Raw genomic sequence first — 24,899 nt, 5'->3', positions numbered from 1 at the left:
TCTACAACGGGAGAGGCCACAACAGTGAGAGGACCGCGTACCGCAAAAAAAAAAAAAAAAAAAACTAGTCAGAGGGAAAAAAATTCAAAGATCAGTAGGAAAAATGAACAGTAGGGCTTAAAAATGCATTTCAGAAGACTTTTTTAAAAAACACATGAGTTTAAAAAAGGGAAAGAAGTGGATCTAAGTTATATGATATAAAATGGCTCTTAAAGAAAAACGGCTTTAAAATTGGAGGGAATTATGACAGATGAATAGCACAGAGAGCACAGGTGGGGGTAAAAGGGAAGGACTTTACATTTTTCCACGTGTTTTAGGGCTTTTCTTCACAACCCTTGGATAGGCCTTCAAGGAAGAGATTCCTCAATCTATACCTTTAAGGTGCTGCCTCCCTCACCAGCTGGGTTCTTCTTTTTTTTTTTTAATATTTATTTATTTATTTTGGCTGCGCCGGGTCTTAGTGGCACCATGTAGGATCTTCTTGGTGGCATGCGGGATCTTTAGTTGCAGCATGCAAGATTTTTAGTTGTGGCATGCAGACTTCTTAGCTGCGGCATGCATGTGGGATCTAACTCCCCAACCAGGGATCGAACCCGGGCCCCATGCATTGGGAGAGCGGAGTCTTACCCAATGGACCACCAAGGAAGTCCCACCAGCTGGGTTCCTAACTGCAGTGCCTTTCCCTACCTGTTCAATCTAATCACCTGGGCACCATCCTCCCACCATGTTCCTTGAAACCATCCAGGGCTCCTTCCCTTCCTCTAATAAGAAAATCACATCAAGCTTAGGAATAGAGAGTCCTGTTTGTAAGAAAAAATAAGAAGACATAATCATGCTGTTCCTGAATTCAAACCCAGTCCTCAAGAAAACAGGCAACAACATGAAGGACAAGAGGAAGGTGTAAAGCAAGGAGAAAATAAAGGTACCACAAAGTGCTGCTCATCTCCGAAGCTACAATGTACAAAATAATTCCCAAGGAAATAGGTAGAAACCCACCCAGACAATTGAAAATACACCCAAAATTCACAAGTTATTTGGGAATAGAAATCCTTGCCTAGGACTTCCCTGGTGGCACAGTGGTTGAGAATCCACCTGCCAATGCAGGGGACACGGGTTCGATCCCTGGTCCGGGAAGATCCCACATGCCGCGGGACAGCTAAGCCCGTGCACCATAAATACTGAGCCTGTGCTCTAGAGCCCGTGCGCCACAACTACTGCTACTGAAGACCGCGCACCTAGAACCCATGCTCCGCAACAAGGGAAGCCACCGCAATGAGAAGCCGTGCACCACAACGAAGAGTAGCCCCCGCTCGCCACTAGAGAGAGCCCACAACACAGCAACGAAGACCCAGGGCAGCCAAAAGTAAAGTAAATTAAATAAATAAATAAATAAATAAATAAATAAATAAATAAATAAATAAATAAATAAAAGAAATCCTTACCTAGTAAGACCAGGTTGCTGTAATTCTCCATCATTACATCTCTATATAAATCCCTCTGCATAGAGTCCAGGCATTCCCACTCCTCCTGAGAGAAGTCTACAGCCACATCCCTGAACATGACCAACCCCTAAAATGACAAAACCATGTAGTACTGTTAAAATTAAAGGAAATGTCTTTCAGATCAAAGAAGAGATGGAAAAGGACACTGAGGGATGGAGAAAATACACTGAGCAAATGGGTTAAGCCAAAGATAGGGCAGAGTAAAAAAATTAGTGTAATTAGAACAAAGTGCCTCCATCTTCTTGAATATTCCTATTGCTGTAGACACACCTCCTTCATACAGTGAGACATTCCCATTATCCCACGGCTAGGGCTAGGAATGAACAAAACACACATTTATTTACAGTTTCCCAAATAATGAAATAGAGTAGAAAAACACACAGCAACCTGTAGGCCTGGAAAATTACTATTTATTTTAATGATCATCCCTGACTTACCAATATTTTTATTGTGGAAACTTTCAAACATACAGAAAGTTGAAAGAACTGTATAGTGAACATCTGACATGCTAATTACTACTTACAATAAACTCTTAAATACGAGCTCCTCCTTTCCCTTTTTTTTTTCTTACTTCTTAAAGGAAAAAGTCAGAATCTTTCTAAAATATTTACCAAACAAACAAGAAAAACCTCTGTTGCACATAATAGGACTTTGATCTAATTAAAGTGTACACCAAATATTAAGAATCATCATTTTCAGAAAGTATCATAAGTATTTTTCTTTATAATGCAAGTTCTTTAATAAACTCTTTTTAACTGGATATATCTTTCATCTTAGGAAGGCAAGACATACCATTCCATTATTTTGGGTATTGAGATCGAACAAGATCTCTAAGTTCGTTTACAGCTTTGAAAGTCTAAAATTCTCAAAAACTTATGCATCTGGCTAGTCTTACTTGTTAAAAAGTTCAAAACTATAGAAAAGCTAACAGTATATTGTTTAGGGATAAATAGTAAAACAATTGTGAAAAGCAAGAGAATGATGACTACAAAATTTTCTTTACAGGTTACACGTTGAGAGGGAGGGCAGGGTAAAAAAGGGTCTTCAATAGGCCTTCCTATTCTATGTGTTAAGTACATGAGTGTTCTATTATTCTTTTGTAGTAAGAAATACTTCATATTTTTTTAAAGGGGAACTCAAAAATTAACGAAAAATAAACAGGCCTGTAAAGATGAGTTACCCCATTCAACAATCATTTCCACTTCATTAAACCACAATTCTGAATCTGAAAAAAAAAAAAAAGCACAATTCTGATATGGGAGGCCCAGTGGAATGTATTTAGGCTCCATCACAGAGCACTGCACACAAATGGGAACACTGTTAGAAAAGAATGGGATGCTAGAACAGAAAAAAGAGTGCACACATTTATGGTCAATTAATCTATGACAAAAGAGGCAAGAATATACAATGGAGAAAAGACAGTCTCTTCAATAAACGGTGATGGGAAAACTGGACAGCTCCATGTAAAAGAATGAATTTAGAACATTCTCCTATACTATTTACAAATATAAACTCAAAATGGATTAAGAACTAAATGTAAGACCAGAAACCATAAAACTCCTAGAGGAAAACATAGGCAGAACGCTCTTTGACATAAATCACAGCAGTATTTTTTTGGATCTGTCTCCTAAAGCAAAGGAAATAAAAGCAAAAATAAACAAATGTGACCTAATTAAATTTAAAAGCTTTTGCACAGCAAAGGAAACCATCAACAAAAGGAAAAGACAACCTACGGAATGGGAGAAAATATTTGCAAATGATATGAGCAATAAGGAGTAAATATCCAAAATATATAGACAGCTCATAGAACTCAACGTTTAAAAAAAAAAAAGCCGATTAAAAAATGAGCAGAACTGAATAGACGTTTATCCAAAGACGTGAAGATGACCAACAGGCACATGAAAAGATGCTCAACATCGGCTAACCATAGGGGAAATGCAAATCAAAACCACAATGAGATAGAAAATGGCTAAGTCTTAAATATAAGACGGGACACCATAAAACTCCTAGAAGAGAACACAGGCAAAACATTCTCTGACATAAATTGTACCAATGTTTTCTTAGGTCAATCTCCCAAGGCAATAAAAATAAAAGCAAGAACAAATAAATGGGACCTAATCAAACTTACAAGTTTTTGTACGGTAGAGGAAACCACAAACTAAATGAAAAAACCAGCATACAGACTGTGAGAAAATATTTGCAAATGATACAACCAACAAGGGCTTAATTTCCAAAATACACAAACAGCTCACACAACTCAACAACAACAACAACAACAAAAACCCAGTCAAAAAATGGATAGAAGACCTAAATAGACATTTTTCCAAAGAAGACATACAGATGGCCAACAGGCACATGAAAAGATGCTCAACATTGCTAATTATTAGAGAAATGCAAATCAAAACTACAATGAGGAATCACCTCACACCATAATTTTAAAAATCTACAAATAACAAATGCTGGAAAGGGTGTGGAGAAAAGGGAACCCTCCTACATTGTTGGTGGGAATGTAAACTGGTGCAGCCACTATGGAAAACAGTATGGAGGTTCCTCAAAAAACTAAAAATAGAATGGCCATATGATCCAGCAGTCCCACTCCTGGGCATATATCTGGAAAAGATGAAAACTCTAATTCGAAAATATACATGTACCCCAGTGTTCATAGCAACACTATTATATACATATATACACATACCTCATCTTCTTTATCCATTCATCTGTCGTGGACATACACACACACACACACACACACACACACACACACACACACACACACACACACAATGGAATACTACTCAGCCATAAAAAAGAGTGAAATCTTACCATTTGCAACAACATGGATGAACTTGGAGGGTATTATGCTAAGTGAAATAAGTTGGACAGAGAAAGACAAATACTGTAGGATATCACTCATATGTGGAATCTAAAAAATACAACAAACTAGTGAATATAATTTTTAAAAAAAGCAGCAGACTTACAGATATAGAGAACAAATTAGTGGTTATCAGTGGGGGAGAGGGAAGGGAGGAAGGATAATATAGGGGTAGGGTATTAAGAGGTACAAACTATTATGTGTAAAATGAGCTACAAGGCTATATTGTACAACACAGAAAATATAGCCAATATTAATAACTATAAATGGAGTATAACCTTTAAAAATTGTGAATCATGTTGTACACCTGTAACTTATATTGTATATCAACTATACTTCAATAAAGAAAAAAAAAGAAAAGAGTGGGATACTAAGGGACAAGACCCTGCTGCTGGGTGCCATCACTTGCTCCCTGACAGAATGGGAGGACCTGAGATGGGTTCATAGATGAAGCTCAGTTGGGCAAGGAAGTTTCTAGATAAAGAAATGTTGGGACTTCCCTGGTGGTGCAGTGGTTAAGAATCCGCCTGCCAAAGCAGGGGACACGGCTTTGAGCCCTCGTCCGGGAAGATCCCACGTGCCACAGAGCGACTAAGCCCATGCCCCACAACTGCTGAAGCCTACATGCCTAGAGCCTGTGCTCCGTAACAAGAGAAGCCACTGCAATGAGAAGCCCGCACACCGCAACGAAGAGTAGCCCCCGCTCGCCGCAACTAGAGAAAGTCCGTGCGCAGCAACGAAGACCCAGCACAGCCAAAATAAATAAATAAATTTAAATGCTTTATTTAAAAAAATGAGATTTCACCTCACATACCTATTAGAATGGCTACTGTTAAAAAAACAAAAAATGTTGGTGGATGGATGTGGATGTGGAGAAAAGGGAGCCCTTGTGCATCATTGATGAGAATGTAAATTGGCACAGCCATTATGGAAAACAGTATGGAGGTTCCTCAAAAAAAAATTTTTTTTAATACCATATGATCAAGCAATTCCACTTCTGGGTATTTATTTGAAGAAAACAGAAACACTAACTTGAAAAAATACATGCATCCACATGTTCATAGCAGCATTACTTAGAATAGCCAAGATATGGAAGCAACCTAAGTGTCCATCAGTGAATCAATGGATAAAGAAATTGTGATATATATATATATATATATATATACACACACACACACACACACACAATGGAATGTTATTCAGCCATAAAAAAGAATGAAATTTCGCCATTTGCAACAACATGGATGGACCTTGAGGGCATTACGTTAAGTGAAATAAGAGAAAGACAAATACCATATGATCTCACTTATATGTGGAATCTAAAAACAAAACAAAAAACCAAATTCATAGATGCAGAGACTAGACTGGTGGTTGCCAGAGGTGGGGGGGGGGGGGAAGCAAAAATGGGTGAAAGTGGTCAGAAAGTACAAACTTCCAGTTATAAAGTAAGTCCTGGGGATGTAATGTACAACATGGTGACTATAGTTACTAGTATTATATTATATATTGAAAGTTGCTAAGAGATTAGATATTAAAAGTTCCCATCACAAGAAAAACGTTTGTAACTATCTGCAGTGATGGATGTTAACTAGACTTTTTGAGGTGATCATTTCATAATATATACATATATTGAATCATTATGTTTTACACCTGAAACTAATATGTTTTACGTCAATTATATCTCAGTTAAAAAATGGTAATAAGAGCTATGAAAAAATAAAACAGTATAAGGGAGATAGGAAGTGCACTTGTTGAGATGCTATTTTATGTAGGGTGGTCAAAGAAGGGTTCTCCAATTTGGTGACAGGTGAGCAAAGTCTTGAAGAAGTGAAAGAGTAATGATGCAGATATCAGGAGCAAGAAAATGCCAGGCAGGGGAATCAGCAAGTTCAAAAGCAGAGGGGGCAGAATTAAGTTACCTAAAAATGTATAGAAAATCAAGTCAGAGAGGCAGCCGAGAGCCAGATTACATTGGGCTGTGTAAGCCATTGTAGAAACTTTGGTTTTTACTCTGAGTGAGATGGGCAGCCACGGAAAGTTTTAAGCCAGGGAGTGATGACTTACATTTTGGAAGAATCACCCTGGCCATTGTGTTAAGAAGGAATGTTAGGCAGGCAATGAAAGAAGTAGGGGGATCAGTTAATAGGCTGTTGCAACATCAAAGGAGAGATGCCTGTGGCCTAGATGAGGACCAGCTGAACTTGTACATGCAAGGCTTTCAAGTTCCGAGTTGCCCTCACTCAGCTGGGCACAGGCCTATCACCTTTCTCTCCACTATGTGGAACTGCCCCCCTTGCTCCCAAGAATAAATTAATTCTAGCTAGAATTCCAAACTGTGGATGTTTGATAATCTAATTAAGTGCTACGTGAAGTTTAAAATGTCCAGCATTGCCTAAGCAATTTGATACATGCTGTCCACCTACAATGTTTTGATCATCTTATATCCCCTCTTTGCCCCTTCATGGCCACCCCCACCAGGGCACTACGGGGGCACAGGCCTCTGGAGAAGAAAAAAGTTTTTGTCATTTCAGAAGAAGGAAGTATTCATGGATGTGGTCAAATCCATGAGTGGCTGTGGAGGACAAATGGATAAATCCTGTCCAGAGGAACTTCTTCAAGGATGTGATAATAGAGAAGTAAGGAAACATAGTTCTACTAATTGAGAAGTTTCCCCTATTATTCATAATCTTCCCTTTAAGACATCTATTTTCCTTCATGTGTATCTCCAGGGAGCTTCTGAAGAGCTTGACTCTAGCTAAGAATTGGTTTGGTATTTACTGAGCTTCAACTGACAGCTCTAAAGCTTCTTCATTTTGAGGACCTCACATTCCTTTGGCCCTTTTACAAATAACTTCTGTTCCTAAAAAAATAGGGAGGAGATTTAACTATACAATTTCTTGAGTACTTTCTATTTATTTTATTTTTAAATTTTATTTATTTATTTTTGGCTGTGTGGGGTCTTCGTTGCTGTGCGCAGGCTCTCTCTAGTTGCAGCGAGTGGGGGCTACTCTTCGTTGCGGTGCGCAGCCTTCTCACTGCGTTGGCTTCTCTTGTTGCGGAGCACGGGCTCTAGGCATGCGGGCTTCAGTAGTTGTGGCTTGCAGGCTCTAGAGTGCAGGCTCAGTAGTTGTGGCACATGGACTTAGTTGCTCCGCGGCATGTGGGATCTTCCCAGACCAGGGCTCGAACCCGTGTCCCCTGCATTGGCAGGCAGATTCTTAACCACTGTGCCACCAGGGAAGCCCTTCTATTTATTTTAAATTGCTTAATGTTAGTCATAATAATGAAAATGGATATGTTCTATCTCAAACATATTTTTACTTAGCTGCATAAAATGCCACCTTATATTGGGATTTACTTAAAATTTCCCTATTTGTGAAAAGTAATTTTGGATTTTATTATCTCAAAGGTTGTCCCAAAGTGTTGTAGTCTCTGCTTTTAGATCTATCCGTGGTTCTACCATTTTTGTAACCCTTAGTGAATTTCATTCCAGTCCTCCTTCCCTTTAGATATCTGGTGATGGAGTCCATGGATTCCAGATTGAGAACTCCAACGAGGACCATTTGAGAATTTAATTCAAAATAGACCTGGAAACTGGTCCAAGTATTTACTCACAAATTACCTGGCAAATCCCTTGTCCTATTGGTATAGAACTCTTTGATCAAGCCCCCATGTCATTCCTACTCCAAAAATATTGGCAAAGTGAAAGATCTTATCACCTGTTTGGACTGAGACTAACCAAAACCAACCCATAAGCTGCATGGCTTTTGCTTGGTGTGTGGTATGGTGTGTGCCACATATGCACTCATCTGATTTTCAACAATTCAGTTGTTATGATGAAGCCTCTGTATTTGCCTCACTAGGCCAGCAGAGATCTTAGAGGAGATATGGCACACAGGAGAAACTGCCGAATTAATACTAAGACGGAGGGGACATATAGGAAACTGGGTCTCTGGGTCTAACCCCAAGGCCTCCATTATGTATCCAAATGGGAAGTACTAAGGACAAGGTCTCTTGAATGGGCTTTTGGTAGTCAGGAATTGTCAGAAGAGGAAAAAATATATATACCTTGAAAAACAAAGATTTCAGGGAAGAAAGAAAAAATCACAAAGCACTTTGATCTTGACTTTTGGATGTTCAGAAACCATTCTTTCCTCTTAGTGAGGTAACTGAGGAAAAAAGAAGAAACTGATGAGACACTTAGCTTTTCTTGGGATCCCACACTTTCTCCAGCTTTTCTTGGGATCCCACACTTTCTCCAGCCCCTCTCCACCCACACACACATACAGAGGAAGGTCAGGGAAGACTGAAGAATCCAGCCCAATGCAGTTACAGGAAAAGAGCTACAATCTATCATGGGCCCACAAATGACTCCTAGGTATGGAGTGGTGAAGCCACACTTGCACCATCACAACCCACTCACCATGGCACACATAGTGCTATACAAGGTCACCTGGTTACATATAATCCCACATACATACCTAAGGGACACACAAGGTCTCTATCGCACAGCCACAGGACTCCCCGCACCCACACACTAAGGTCATATTAGTTGCACCTGCACAGTCACAGGCGCCTGACACCACAGTCTCAGACCTCCAAATCCTAGGCACACGGTGCTGCACACATTCAAACAATCACACACCCATTACCGGGACACACAGTTCCAAATGCACAGTCACCTGCCCTCTACATACCCCACAGTGGCGCACAATGCAGTAACAATCACATACCCTTTCTGGGAACACGTACAGTCACAAGCACCCCACTCCATCACCCAGAGTGATCACCACATACTGTCACCATCACACACTGCGAAGACACACTGTAACAATTATACACACACACACACACACGATCTCCTCTCTTCTGCTCGCTCCAGACACGAAAGGCCGGGGGCCCAACTCCTCACCCTAGTCCTTCCCTAGTTCCGGTCTGGTCCAAAGTAGCTAAGTTGCACCGGGTTCCAAACGCCCCTCAGCAGCTAACTCCGCGGAGCCAACGGCCCCACCACTGTGCAAAACTCAGCTGCGAAATACCGCGGGACATAGCGTGGGCCTGCGGATTTCTCTGGGAAATGTAGTCCAGAGGCTGAAAACGGGCCCCCGATTCCTCTCAGCGCGGAAGCTAGGTTTGCGCTCATCCACCGCCTCTCTGCACCAATCAGAACCGCAAGCCCCGGACGCCAAGCAGTTCGCAGATGGAGCCGGCATACCTGCTGGAGTTGCCAGTCCTACCCATCTCTGTCAGCTCAGTTATCGCCCGTAAGCAAAAGGCGAGACCGCAAATTCGCCTCTTAAGCAGCTCCGAGTCGCAGAGCCTCTGGGAAACGTAGTTCACGCCAGAAAAGCAGCCAATCGGCCAGGGTGCAAGCGAACTGATTCTTTTCAGCTGGTCCTGACCCCCGTGACCCAACCCGCCGGGCCCGGGAGATTTCTTGAGGTTCTAGTTCGCCCTCGGAATGCAGAGGGGATGACACACTTTTCATCTTTGTCCGTCGGGTGAGTCCAGGCCTCGGTCCGCGCAGCGCTCAGGGTAAGAGTGAAGGTGGGACCTAATCTTCTCTTTCTGGACTGTATTGAAGAGGCGACAGAGAAGAAATCACGATCTTGACGAGTGTGTGTGAGCGCGTGCGTCTCTGCACTCAGGTGAGGAAGAGGGCGGGGCAGAGCTTGCTGAAGATGCTGAGTTGTGACCGCAGGTGTGACTGGGTGTTGTGTATATGTGAATGTGTATCACCTGTTTGGGAGACCAGGCTTGTATCTGCGTAACAGAAATTAACCTCTGTTAGGCTTTTGTAAAATGATAAAAGAGGGTATCTTTATGGGGCATCAATTTTATTTGAAGGTTGACAGAATTTTTTTTAATCTACTATATGCTAAACAACATTAACGGGTTATGTTAAAATAGGCACTTTTACTATGGTTTAGAATGCAAGTTCAACATGTTTTTAAAGCAAGAAGGAAGATTGCAAAGTAATTTATTACGAGATGCTTGGTTTTATCTGTCCCAGACCCTCAAGTATAGACACTCTCCTCTACAGTGAAACTACTAAAATATTTGGGTTTAAATCTGCCACCTTACTATTTGTTTTCTGTTTATTCCACCTGTTCACAATCTTAACATTTTCAAAGAGTACAGATTAGTTATTTTGTATAATGTTCTTCAATTTGGGTTTACCTGATGTGTCCTGATCATTTATACATTTTGGGGAGGAAAATCCCATAAATGATGCTACGCTCTTCTTGGTTTATTTTATCAGGAGACACGCAATGTCAATATGTTCCATTACTGGTAATGTTAACTTCCTCTCCCCACCCCACGCCCGCCAGATCTTAGTTCCCGGACCAGGGATGGAACCAGTGCCCCCTGCATTGGGAGCGCAGAGTCTTAAACACTGGACCACCAGGAAAGTCCCAGGTTTTATTACTTATAGTTTAAATGGTGTCCATAAGATTTCTCCACTGTAGAGTTAATTAATGAGTATGTTCGACTTATCAGTGAATAAATAAAAAGAAGCCAGCTGACAAAGGAGCCTGGGAATTGTAGTGTGCAGAGTCCCAATCCCAGCATTACAGAGAACCATATAGAAGGTTCAGTGTGGGACTGAAACACAGTAAATGAATAACCAGCACATGACCATCTTGGGAATTTCCTTCACCTCTTATGTTGGATTACGGGTTTCCTGGAGCTTATGTCTTCTTTTTTTCTTTATTTAGTCTCACATTTTAATTTTTAAAAAAATCCTCCATTAGCACCTTGAGAGAGATTAATTTGGAATAAAATTTGGGGGCCCTTACAAGTCTAAAACGTCTTTATTCTAACCTCTTTGGGATGATAGCTTAACTAGGTTTGGAATTTTAGGTTGGATATAATTTTCCCTTAGAATTTTGAGAGAATTATACCATTGTCTTCTAGCTTACAGTTTTTATCTTCAAGTATGATGACAATTTGATTTGTATATTGTTGTTCTTTCTCTTTAGAAGCATTCTTAAATGGTTCTCTTCACACCTAGTTTTCTGAAACTTCACAAAGGTGTGCTCTGGTATGAGTCTTTTTGGTTCATTGTATGGGGTATTCAGTGGACCCCTTTATGTCGAAGAATCGTGACCTATATTTCTAGAAATCTTAAATTTTCTGAAATTTTCCTCCATTCAGTTTTCTACTCTCTTTCTGGAACCCTTCTCTTTCTGGATGTTGAAATCCCTGATTTTATCTGTTATCTTTCTCATCCTTTATTACCTTATTTTTTAACTTTTTTTCCCCCTACAACTGAGTGATTTCCACAGCTCTTTCCCATATCTGCTATTAAATCTTTAATAATAGGTATTTTATTTTTAATTTCCAAGAGCAGTTTTTATATACATGTTAATTGTTTCCTGGATATAAGATCTCCTCTTACCTCTTGGTGCTATTGTAGGGGGATTTTGGGTGGCTTTTTCCTGTGTGTGTATTTTTCTGTTCCTTAACTGTATTCATTTCCTTACTTCTTTTTTTTTATTGTTTTCATCTGTCTTTCATATTACTAGGTTTACATTTACATAGTGCTAGGCTTTCCCTAGTTTGTTGATTAATACTGTCCATTCATCATTTATTAATAATGCGCTAAAAAGATGACTGTTGCTGGGCCTCAAAACAGGCCACCCCAAGAAATGCCACAATGGCATGTTGATTGTTTTGAATTAAAGTTACTTGAGAAACAGCTAGTGGGGAAAAATGATATAGAAAACACTCTGACCCCCTTCTTTCCCCAGAAAGCAGGAAATAAATCTCCCATGTAAAACTATCCTCCCTATACCAAGAGAATAAAAACCATCTTTATCACCAGAGTTAGGGAATTCAAGGCTAAGAAAGCTGTATAAACGAACTTTTTTACTGCTTCGTTAGTCTGCTCCGCCAAGCACAAGGCCCTTTGTTAAATCTTCACAAATAATTGTTCCTTTGTCAGGGGTTCCATTTCTATGAGACCTTCATGCATATAAATTAAATTGGGTTTTTTTCTCCTGTTAACCTGTCTTGAGTCAATTAAATTATTAGACCAGCCAAAAGAATTCAAGAGGGGTGTGGGGGGATTTAATGTAGTAACAATAGGTAGATAGATAGGGCTTGTCAACTTGTGAACTTCAGTATAGATTTCAGACATTTCTTTGTCAGCCCCAAAATGTTAGCATTATAGCTTTTCTCCTAGGCTATTCCATTTCTCCAGAGAAGAGCCTTCTCACCTCTTGACTGCCAGAATTTTGAGGGTCCAATAGTGATGAGGTCCCACCATTTATTTTTTATTTATTTATTTTTAAAATTTTATTTATTTTTGGCTGCATTGGGTCTTTGTTGCTTCGCGTGGGCATTCTCTAGTTGCGGCGAGTGGGGGCTACTCTTCGTTGCAGTGCTGATGGCTTCTCTTGTTGCGGAGCACGGGCTCTAGGTGCGTAGGCTTCAGTAGTTGTGGCACACGGGCTCAGTAGTTGTGGCTCGCAGGCTCTAGAGTGCAGGCTCAGTAGTTGTGGTGCACCGGCTTAGTTGCTCTGTGAGATCTTCCTGGACCAGGACTCGAACCCGTGTCCCCTGCATTGGCAGGCGGATTCTTAACCATTGTGCCACCAGGGAAGTCCCCCGTTTATTTTTTATTATGATTTTTTATTAAAGTATAGTTGATTTACATTCCACTATTTTTTTAATCCCCTGATTTCAGCATGGTGCCACTGCCATCTGCTTTTCTTCATAGCCTTGTGTCTAAAGCTTCCCTGATTCACTTTCTCTAGGGAATAAATATTCTATTCTTTGCCAGGATGGTGTGGTAGTGTATTATCTATTTCTGCATAACAAATTGCCTTACAATGTAGCAGCTTAAAACAACAGACATCTATTCTCTGAAACAGTTTCTGAGGGTCACAAATCTGGAAATAGCTTAGCTGGGTGATTCCAGCTCAGGGTCTCTTGTGAGGTTGCAGTCAACCTGCTGGCCAGACTTGACTGGGACTGGGACATTTGCTTCCAAGGTAGATGGCTCATTCACATGGTTTCTAGTAGTTCCTTGCTGGCTATTGTCAGAAAGCTTCAGTTCCTTGTTACCTGGGCCTCACAGGGCTGCCTGAGTGCCCTAACGACTGGCTTAATAGATTACCCCAACGACTGGCTTAATAGATTACCCTAAGAGCAAGTGATACAAGAAAGACCACAGTGCCTTTTATGATCTGGGTTCAGAGGTCTCATCCCATCACTTCCACCATAATCTGTTCATTACAAATCCAAAGTCATGAAGATTTACCCTTATGTTTTCTTCTGGATTTTATAGTTTTAGCTCTTATGTTTAGGTCTTTGATCCATTATGAGCTAATTTTTGTATATGGTGTGAGGCAAAGGTCTGACATCATTCTTTTGCATTGATTTTCCCAGCACAGCACCATTTGTTTAAGAGACTGTTCTTTCCCCATTGAATGGCCTTGGCACTCTGGTTGAAAATCAATTGACCATAGATGTATGGGTTTATTTGGGGACTCATTCTATTCCATTGATCTATCTCTATCATTATTCTAGTAACACACTGTTTTGCTTTGTAGTAAATATTGAAATGTATCTCTTCCCCAGTCTCTTGCTTCCTAGGCTTTTCAGTCTGTCTGCTGCTTGCTCTATTATTTTTTTTTCATGGATAGCTGTGTGTAGTATATGCCTTTGAATACTTTTGACAAAAGCCTCCCAGGGGGCCACTCCAACCCTTACAGAGTTCTGAGAGGGGAGAGGAGAAACAAAGGCAAGTCCCTGTGCTGATCACTCAGGGAGCCACCAAACAGGTCAAAATAAGCACAATTCTTTGGGAACAAGTCTGTATTGTCCACTATGGCACCAACAAGCTGCACGAGGAATGCAGGCCGCCATACCCACAGCCACCTCTGAGGTGCGAGATAGTAGGTTGGTATGCCAAATGCCACAATTCCTTCTACTGAAATTTAGCAGCTTCTTTCTTCGTTAAGTACTCCCTTCGTTTTTGTAAATTTTAAATTAGATTCAATAGTTATGAAAAGTTGATTCTGACAATTTTTGCCACCTTAATCATTGCTTCATTGGAGGGATGGATCCATGGAGCCCCCTACTCCACCATTCTCAGTGACATCACACCCATTTCTACAAGTTATGCTTTACATATTCTACAGCTCTGTTGTTTGGTACATACACATTTAGGATTTATACATTTGAATAAACATTCCTAAAGGATATTTTCACTAGGTAGAGAACTCTGGGTTGGACAGTTTTGCTTTTTCTTTCACCACTTGAAAAATGCTGTGCCACTTCCTCCATTTCTGATGAAAAATTTGTTGTCATTCAAATTGTTTCCTCCTATAGATAAGGTGTCATTTCTCTTTTTGCTTTCAAGATTTTTTCTTTAGTTTTCAGAAGTTTGATTATAATGTGTCTTGGCTGGGATCTTTTTTTTTTTTTTTTTTTTAACACTGTTTGAGTTTTTCTCAGCTTCTTGAATCTGTATGTATGTCTTTTGCCATACTGGGGACATTTTCAGCCATTATTTCTTCAACTATTTATTTAGCCCTGCCCTCTTTTTCCCCCTCCCTGTGGGACCCCTGTGACACAAATATTAGATCTGTTTTTGTTTTCAGTTCATTTTCTCTTTCAAACTGAATGATTTCCATTGTCTGTCTTCAAATTCACTGAGTCTTTCCTCTGTACCTTTCACACTGCTATTGAACCCATCCACTGAGTTTTGTTTTGTTTTTTATATTTTCAATTATTGTATCTTTTTTTTTAGAAGATGTTGGGGGTATGGGTTTATTAATTTATTTTTATTTATTTTTGCTGTGTTGGGTCTTCGTTTCTGTGCAATGGCTTTCTCTAGTTGTGGCAAGCGGGGGCCACTCTTCATCGTGGTGCACAGGCCTCTCACTATCGCGGCCTCTCTTGTTGTGGAGCACAGGCTCCAGACGCACAGACTCAGTAGTTATGGCTCACGGGCCTAGTTGCTCCGCGGCATGTGGGATCCTCCCAGACCAGGGTTCGAACCCATGTCCCCTGCATTAGCAGGCAGACTCTCAACCACTGCGCCACCAGGGAAGCCCTCAATTATTGTATCTTTCAATTTTAAAATTTCCATTTGGTTCTTCTTTTTGTTTTCTATTTCTTTTTTTTTTTTAAAGGGAATTTTTTTTTTAATAAATGTATTTATTTTATTTATTTATTTTTGGCTAGGTTGGGTCTTCATTGCTGTGTGCAGGCTTTCTCTAGTTGTGGAGAGCGGGGGCTACTCTTTGTTGCAGTGCACGGGCTTAACATTGCGGTGGCTTCTCTTGTTGCAGAGCATGGGTTCTAGGCATACGGGCTTCAGTAGTTGTGGCACCCAGGCTCATTAGTTGTGGCTCGCAGGCTCTAGAGCGCAGGCTCAGTAGTTGTGGTGCACAGGCTTAGTTGCTCCGTGGCATGTGGAATCTTCCAGGACCAGGGCTTGAACCCATGTCCCCTGCATTGGCAGGTGGATTCTTAACCACTACACCACCAGGAAAGCCCCATGTTTTCTATTTCTTGCTCAAACTTTCTATTTCTCATTTGTTTCAAATGTGCTTTTAATTGCTCATTAAAGGATATTTATGATGTTTGCTTTACAATCTTCATCAGATCATTCTAACCTGTCATCTGTGTTGGCATCTATTGATATTTTTAATAGAATTTATTTTTTAGAGCAGTTTTAGGTTCAAAGCAAAACATCTTCATTTTATTGGACTTCACTTTATTGTGCTTCACAGATATCGCATTTTTTACAAATTGAATGTCTGTAGCAACCCTGCCTTGAGCCAGTCTATCAATGCCATTTTTCCAACAGCATTTGCTCACTTTGAGTCTCTGTGTCACATTTTGATAATTCTTGCAATACTTCAAACATTTGCATTAATATCGTATTTGTTATGATGATCTGTGATCAGTGATCTTTGATGTTACTACTACAACTTGCTGATGGCTCAGATGACAGCATTTTTTAACTAAGGTATGTACATTTTTTAGGCATAATTCTGTCGCACACTTAGCAGACTACAGTATGGTGTAAACATAACTTTTATATGAACTGAGAAACCAAGAAATTCGTGTGACTCACTTTACTGTGATATTTGCTTTATTGCGGTGGTCTAGAACTGAACTCACAATATCTCCAAGGGATGCCTATATTGATTTTTATTCAAGTTGAGATTTTCCCCATTTTGTGAAATTTTCTAGTTTTCCTGTAATTTTCTATTGAAGTGTGGACATTTGGGGCATTATGAGACTAGATCTTATTTAAACCTTCAGTTTGGGCTGGCTTCCTCTGATACTGTCATAGCTGAGAGAGCTGGAGACAAGACCTTGTTTCTGCCAGCTGTGGGTAGAAGTCTAGGTTCCCAATTCAGCCTTCTTTGACACCTGAGGAGGGGAAGGCCTCCTTGTTATTGCTGAACAGGGATGGAAGTTCCAACTCCCCTTTAGGCATCCACTGGTAATCACCATTTCTGGGATGGATAAGACTATATATTATAACCGTCCCCCAGGTGGTCTCCACTGACACTACAGGGGTTTGTGTGGTCTCATTAACACTGGGCAGTGGTTAAAGTACTGACTTTCCAGTAGGTCTCCCTGAGACCACCCAGTAGAGAGGTTGAGGGATGCAGGTGCCTCATTACTGCTGGGTAGAAGTCCTAGCTCCCCAAAGGGTCTACACTGACACCATGGGTGGGAGTGCTGTCTCATTACCACCCAGTGGGGATAAAAGTCCCAACTCCTTAGTCGTCCTTTTCTGAAACCACCCCTGTGAAGGAGAGGTAGGGTTGGAGCACCTTTACAGCCTGGTGAGGCTTTATACGGCCTTTGCTGGTATGGGTGGGGCCCCTCTTTTCTGTGGTGTTTGGCTTGAGTAGAGCAGCTATTATCTAAAATTTTTTTGTCTTATTAGGCTGTCCCTTTCCTTGTTCTTTGGTTAGAGAACGGGCTTTTTTCTGAGGCTTTTTCTTTCTACATCAATTGGCATTCCAGGGTTGCCAGCTTCTTCAGCTCCAAGAGTCTCAGATGTACAAGGCAAAAAGAAAACCCAGAAAACTAACCACGATTTTATTCCTTAGGTCCCATGGTTCCAACCATGCCCACCTTTCAAAGTCTTGTTTGTTTTCTGTAAATATTCAGAGTTTTTATTTGTTCTCAGCAAGAGAAATAAGGAAAAGTACACCTACTCAATCTTCCTGAAGCAGAAGGCCCTCTTCTATTATTTTTAAATGACTACTTAATCTTATACTGTTTTGTTTTTTTTTTTTCTGGCTGCATTGGGTCTTCATTGCTGTGCGTAGGCTTCTCTAGTTGCAGCGAGCGGGGGCTACTCTTCATTGCGGTACATGGGCTTCTCATTGTGGTAGTTTCTCTTGTGGAGCACAGGCTCTAGGCGCACAGGCTTCAGTAGTTGTGGCTCGCAGGCTCAGTAGTTGTGGCACACAGGCTTAGTTGCTCTGTGACACGTGGGGTCTCCCCCGACCAGGGCTTGAACCCGTGTGCCCTGCACTGGCAGACGAATTTCTAACCACTGCGCCACCAGGGAAGCCCAATATACTGTTCTTTTCTGGCTCTTTTAAATGTCTATTATACATATAGAGCATATTCTGGATGTATTTTTATGTTTTTCCTTTCATAATCTGTGTCATTTTTCTCAGTCCTTATCAAGCTGTTAAGATTGACTGATTTGGTACTCTGCCATATCCATCCTGCTAATTATAGTTGCTGAGTCCAATTGCTTCATTTTATTGGCCTCTGTTCACTTGTAAAGGGATTGGAATAAATAGCCTTTAGCTTCCCAATTTATCTCTAAAGATGCTCTGTTACAATAATGGTTTGAGAACTAATGGTTAATTCCTAACTCTGTAAACTTCTATTTCCTCATCTGTAAAAAAAAAAAATGAAAATGGTTAACTACTAGCTATGTAAATTCTATTTCCTCATCTGTAAAATGGAAATAAGTGACTACACTTCATAAACTTGATGTGAATATTGACACATTATAAAAGACTCAGTGACTGGTAGTTATTATACAAAAACCTATGATTCCTGAGAGGAAAAAGGCAGAGAAGAATAGGAAAGGCTCAGTGGAAGAGTGACAACTGATCTTTGCCTTTGATGAATGTATTTTGATAGCTGGTAATTGACAATTATAATGGATGGACATTCCAAACAGAGGAAAAGGTACAAGAAATGTTGCTAATGTGGAAAAGAGCAAAGCAAGTTCTGGGACCATTAAGCAATCTATGTTTAGTTGACATATAAAGTACATGCTCTAAATTAGTGAGATCAAATTAGAAAACTAGAAAATAAATAAAATATGAAAGACCTTGAATAATGTGGTAAGGAGTTCAGTTTTCTTTTCAAGAATTGAAGAATGATAGACATTTATTCTTCATATAGCAATGAGATAAACAAAGTTGTCTTTCAGATTTCTCTGGGAGATAAATGGAGATTGCATGTTTACCCAAAGACCACATTCTGCATAGCTCTATCATCTCAAAAAATTTGCTTCTCTGGCAATTTCCTTCCTGGATTATGTATCAGACTGGAATCTCCCAATTAACTCAGCAACCCAGGGAATCATTTCACTGTTTCCACTAAATGAAGTTAGGAAGAATAAAAATTGGTTCTGGTTACATGTGAAAAGGATGGATGACTGTCTGCAATGGTCCAGAGTCCTTACACCAGAAAGCCAAACAGAACTGTGAGACCTCTTAAGCCCCACTTTCCGGTCCTGTCAGCACAACGTTTACAGTCAACCATATTAACCTGCACTTCCACTGTAATACTGTCTGTGCCTACATTTCATTTTGCCCTTGGAAATGCCAGTTGTATCACAAACACTGCAAATGTGCTAAACCTCAACAGTAAAGGTTTTACCTCCATTTTCTGCCTTAATTTAGCCATACTTTTTCTAAGGATTTCTCTTCCTCTTTAGGCCTCTAGAGTTGATGTTGCTCATTTCCCATGCTTCACATCCCACGGATCCCAGAAAAAGGGTGGGTGTTATTTTTTATTGCCTACACATTTGTATCCCTCATTCTCATATAAAAGTCCTTCAGTGAGAGCTATGTCATATGCTTATATCCCTTCCTGTAAGGTCGGATCTTAACAAACAGCACAGCGAAAGAGGAAAGCTTCAAGTGAGCTTTATTAGGGAGCGCTCCCGGGCGAGGTTCACTGGTCCGAGAGAAAGGGGCCAGAGAAGTCGCACCCGGGGGCGAGGGTCGGGCAAGATTTTACAGGGGAAGAAGGGAAAGGGGTGTGGTGAATCTGGGAGGGCGCAGGGTATTCCTTATTTGGTGGTCTTTTCGGGTATCCTGGGGGACCGTTAGTCCCGCCCCTCGAAAGGCGGTAAGGCTGGGCTGGGTTCCAGGTCAGTTCCTGGAACTGGGTGGTCCGAAATGTCTCCAGGGCAGTTTCTGGAACTGGGTGGTCTTCGGTCTGATGCAACCTGTGAATATTGTGTTCCCCTGCCTTGGGCCAGTTGGCCTTACTATACTTCAAACTACTGTAACCTGTTCAAAACTCATTCTGGGAATATAGTTTTGAGAAAAACTTATGGATCTAAGCTTTTTTTTTTTTTTAAATTGTTGCATTTCAGCTAGACTTGCTGTAACTCATGCTGGTAGTTTTAAGGACTTATGTATCTATGCTTATTTTCACAGAAACTGCTGTTTCAACTAGGTTTACTGATTTCCAGGTTGTGGGTTATATTATGCTTCCCAAAAAGATATGTTTAAGTCCTAACCCCAATACCTGTGAATGTGACTTTATTCGGAAATAGGGTCTTTGCAGATGTAGTCAAGCTAAGATGAGATCACACTGGATTCAGGTGGGCCCTAAATCCAATAATTTGTCATAAAGAGAAGTTTTGGACACACAGAGGAGACAAGGGGAATAGGATCATGTGAAGAGATTGGAGTGATGCAACTACAAGCCAAGGAATGCCTGGGGCTACAAAAGTTGTAAGAGGCAAGGAAGGATTCTTCCCTAGAACCTTCAGAGGGAGCATGGCCCTGATCACACCTGTGGGTTTAGGACTTCTAGCCTCCATAATTGTGAGAGAAGAACAAAATACCACAAACTTGGTGGCTTATCAAAATATCTGGTGGCTTGTTTTAAGCTTTGTGGTACTTTGCTATGGCAGCCCTAAGAAACAAACATTCCTCAGTGACTGAAAACTTCAACAGCAGTTTTTGAATTTTCTCTCTCTCTAGTTCCATTATCATTATCTGCATGGAAAACTTACCCAATTGGCTTGTCCGCCTCTTCTGTCATATACTTTCACAATGGTAGAGAATAGTAACGAAGGAGCACATATCATGTGCATTATAAACTTAAGTTTAAAAAGGGAAAGTATATGTCACTTTCATTTATGCAATCAGATTTGAAAGCTTAAAATACTACCAAACTTATTCCAGTAGGACTCCAAATTGGCCAAACAGGAATTCTACAAGGAATGCCATAAATGGACTTTTGTTGTTCACTTTTGGTACACAATAAAAGATAGAAAAAATAAAGACACATTTTTTAAAAGATAGAAAAAAATAAAAGGAAAAAACTCAAAATCATCCATAATCCCAGCTATTCAGGATTACCACTCTAACATTTGCTAACCATCCTTCTTCATATTTTATTCTGAACGTGTACAGAAAGTATATTTGTATAGAAATGGTTACTTATTTTACATCTTGTTTTGTTGCCTTCCCTATCACACTGTAGAAAATTATGTATTTCTATTGCACTGTAAAAACACGAGGGCAGTGGAGAAAGTGACCTGAGGGTAATAAAATGTGCAACTTACACATAGCCCTCTGAGAAGGCCAGGCCTGAATGGTTATATATAATTGATGGGTGAGGAAATAGTGCCCTGAGTAGGAAAAGCCAGGTCTAGGGCATGACACAATTTGGGCCAGCTCCCATCTCTTTCAAAGAACTCCATCTCCCATCATTTTAGGCATTCAATAATAAGGGATTAAAAAATGATGGAAATGATCATGAGTTTCTCTTGTGTTGGCTTTGCTCCTGATAGTTTTAAAATACCTGGTTAATTTGTCAATTTCTCTCTGTAGTTCTTTTAATTTGTTTAATATTCTCAGGCTATATTATTTAGCAACATACATGATTAGAATTATATCTTCCTTAGTGAATTGAAATGTTTACTGTTCTCTAGTGACTTTATCTCTAGTAATGTTTTCCTTCAAGACTACTTTGTCTGTTATTTAAATATGACAGCTTTCTTTTAGATACCATTTGCCTGGCATATCTTTTTCTGTATTTTTCACCTTTCTGTTCTTATCTTTTTAGAGATACACTTTGTAAAATGGCTTATAGCTGCTTTTACAAAAGAATCCTATTTCATGATCTTTACTTTTAACTGAAAAGTTGAGCCTATTTACATTTCCTTGATTAATGATGTACTTAGATTTATTTCTACTATTCATTATATGGTTTCTACTTATCTCCCATTTTTGTTGTTGTTTCCTCCTCATTTTCCTGCCTTTCTTTGGGTTGGTTTTTTTCTCACTCTATTATGTTCTTCTACTTTAGAAGTTTTCTCTCCCTGCCACCCCTCCTTCCCTTTCTTAGTGGCTACCCTGGTTATTTCAGCACGTACACTTAAATCAGTACATCTGCCATCTTCCTGAAATAAAAGGATCTTACAATGCTTTAACCCAGAAACTCATTCACAAAAGTTTGCGTCTCAATACTTTAGTTTTGTTAACGTCACAAAACAGACATTATCATGGTTTTATAGTCACTATTACTTAATAAAAACATTTATATTAAACATCCTTTTGTATAAATATTCAACCCTTGGTATATTTTAGTCTGGTCTCCGGTATTTTCTGTTTTACATATCAACCTATTTTCTACAAAATTCCTGATGTAGCATTGCTAGGAATTCCCTGGCTGCATATGCTAATTAACACAGCTAATGCAGATGTGCCCTAAAGTTCACTCCTCTAACCATCTGCATTTTCAGTTCTGTAGGATGACAATCTCATTATATAGAACTTTCATTCAATAACATACTCTCAAAATTTCATGTGTGATATTCGTATGTGAATAAATGTCTCTCAAGCCTGATATTCATCTTAGGGTAGAAAAATAATCATTAGAGAAAAGCCATCATTAGTATGTTCTGGGTCAATTCCACAATACCCTCCTTCCCTGCCCCAGGGCACGCAGTTCAAATTGGACACATCTTAGGAATGTCTGAAATGAGGGGTGACTGTTGAGGAAAAAGGAATTTTTACTGAAAAGTTCGAGACTTAATTAAGATATACTTCATTGGGGACCTATGAGCATGCTTCAACACTTCAGTATGAGAGACCTCCTTTATCTCCTCAAATCTTGCACATTCCTTCCTCCGCTTTCATTCTAACCAATTTCATCTTTCACTGAGAAAATACAATTAACCAAACAGAAACTTCCTTTTATTCTCCCCACCACCAAATTCTCAGATCTGCTTCCACTGACACTTATATTCTCTTCCCTCCTGTTCAGGGAAAGTAACCCAGTTCCTATCAATCACTAACTGGGTCATCTCTGCAACAGCTCATCTTCTCCTGGCCTCCCAAATACTTTTGTCCTGACGTGTTACCTTACAGTTTACAAATATACTCTACCCAGCTTTGATAACAAACCAAAACCAAAGAATCAAAACTCCCTTCCTTTATCTCACATCTGCCTCAAACTAACTTACCTCTGGGCTTCTAGTGAAACAAAGGGTAGTCTACTCGTGCTGCCACTCTTCCTATCTTTACGTTCACCCTTTAACTCTAAGAATGATAAACATTTATCGAGCACTTAACGTGCTGAGTACTGTTCTAAGATTTTTTTTAAATGTTAATTATTTCTTAATCCTTACAACTCTATGAGAAGATGATGTACTGGAGATAAGGCAACTGAGGCACAAATGTTACAAAACTTGCAGAAAGCCTCAGAAATAGTGGCAGGAACAGTTTTCAAACCTGAGAGCAGAGCCACGTTCTTATCAATTTACCCTGTGCTAAAGCAATGTGGTTTATGACCTCTGCAGTCCACCAAAAAGGCTTTTGAACAGGTTTACAGTGGCCTACATACTGTCAAATTTAAAGGACACTGGCTCATCATTTAATTTTGTAGTAAAATCAACAGAATGACCATTTCTATCTTCATATACATAGTTTCCTTGGCTTCTAAGACACCATACTCTAAATAGGCTCCTGCCTCATTAGCATAGGAGATCAGCTGCTTTTCTTTCCTCTGTGTGACTTCTAATTGGAGAGTAACAAGGCTCAAACCTAGGCCTTATTTCCTCTAAAGACTGTACTTTACCTCAGGAATCTTATCCTATCACCTGTCTTTGATACTATCTGAAGGCTTATGATTCCAAATTCTCTGATTCCCACTTAGTGTCAAACAAGCTTTTCAAATCTAACAAACACACCTCAAACCAATTCTTTTTTTTTCTTAAAGGAAACTTCTTTTTTTGATGTGGACCATGTTTAAAGTCTTTATTGAATTTTTGTTACAATATTGGTTCTGTTTTATGTTTGGCTTCTTGGCCGCGAAGCATGTGGGATCTTAAGCTTCCCGGCTGCATTGGAAGTCTTAACCACTGGACGGCCAGGGAAGTCCCTCTCAAACCAATTCCTGATTCTATTTCCTCCCAAACTGCTTCTCCATGGCCCCTAATATCTTAATCAGCTAGCTGTAGAAGTTAAAAGTTGGCATTGTACTTGATGTCTTCCTGTTATCATGTACTTCGTAAGTCCTGTCAGCTCGCCTCCAAGTAAATCTCACAACTACCCATTTCCATCCATCTCCAATGCAACATCTCTATCCTGTTACCTTACTCAGCCTCTAAAATGGCCACTCTGCCTCTCTACTCTTGCTCCCATTTCAACCTACTCTTCACAAAACATCAAATGATCTTGTCAAAATGTCAATCACACTGCCACACTCAAGTCTCCTTTGGCAGATTCTCATGGTGCTTAATAAATCCAGTCTTTGACGCAATGGCCTATGACCCTTACATTATATGCTACATGACTGTATCTTCAGCCACATCGTACACTTCCCCTGCCTCCCCAGCACACACAAGAGCACTAGTTAGATCTTAAGACGGCAGCAGCATGTTGTTTTGATATTCATTATGTATCTACTAAATGGCATGCAACAGGTAAGTAGGCAAATTATTCGCCGAAGTTTGCAAGCGCCATCTCTCCCATCTATTACACTGAAGTTGTCACAAAAAGCCGTTAACTTGCTTTATAGTCTTAGCTCACCACTAAATAGATATAAAACACTAAGCTTGTCACTTACCTCTCATTTTTTCTAGATATAAAATGGAGAAATAATACTCTACTACCCAGTGGAGCTGCTGTGAAGACCATCAGTTCTCAAAGTGTGGCCCCTGGCACAGCAGCAACCTGGGAACCTGTGAGAAATTCAAATTCTCAGCCCCCATCATGCCAGATTTACTGAATCAGGAACTCTTGAAATGGGACCCAGCAATA

The 24,899-nt window shown here is 40.0% G+C and overlaps 1 long non-coding RNA gene across 2 annotated transcripts in view; it reads right to left on the bottom strand.

Annotated features, from left to right (window-relative positions):
* LOC113605615 (uncharacterized) overlaps positions 1 to 9,385 on the bottom strand; it is a 31,872-nt gene extending 22,487 nt beyond the window's left edge. For both annotated transcript variants that reach the window (XR_003427276.1, XR_003427277.1), the window contains exons 1-3: positions 9,287 to 9,385; positions 8,443 to 8,543; positions 1,443 to 1,569 (exon numbers count right to left, since the gene is read on the bottom strand). This is a non-coding gene — a long non-coding RNA (uncharacterized LOC113605615). The remainder of the gene's footprint in view (positions 1 to 1,442; positions 1,570 to 8,442; positions 8,544 to 9,286) is intronic.
* Positions 9,386 to 24,899: the final 15,514 nt, after the last annotated feature.

This window comes from Aethalodelphis obliquidens, unplaced genomic scaffold (assembly GCF_003676395.1).
Source record: "Aethalodelphis obliquidens isolate GAN/ISIS:26980383/991018 unplaced genomic scaffold, ASM367639v1 scaffold43, whole genome shotgun sequence".
Lineage (NCBI taxonomy): Eukaryota > Metazoa > Chordata > Mammalia > Artiodactyla > Delphinidae > Aethalodelphis > Aethalodelphis obliquidens.
The sequence above is the reverse complement of the archived record's forward strand: the minus strand, read 5'-3'. Positions and strand labels throughout refer to the sequence as shown.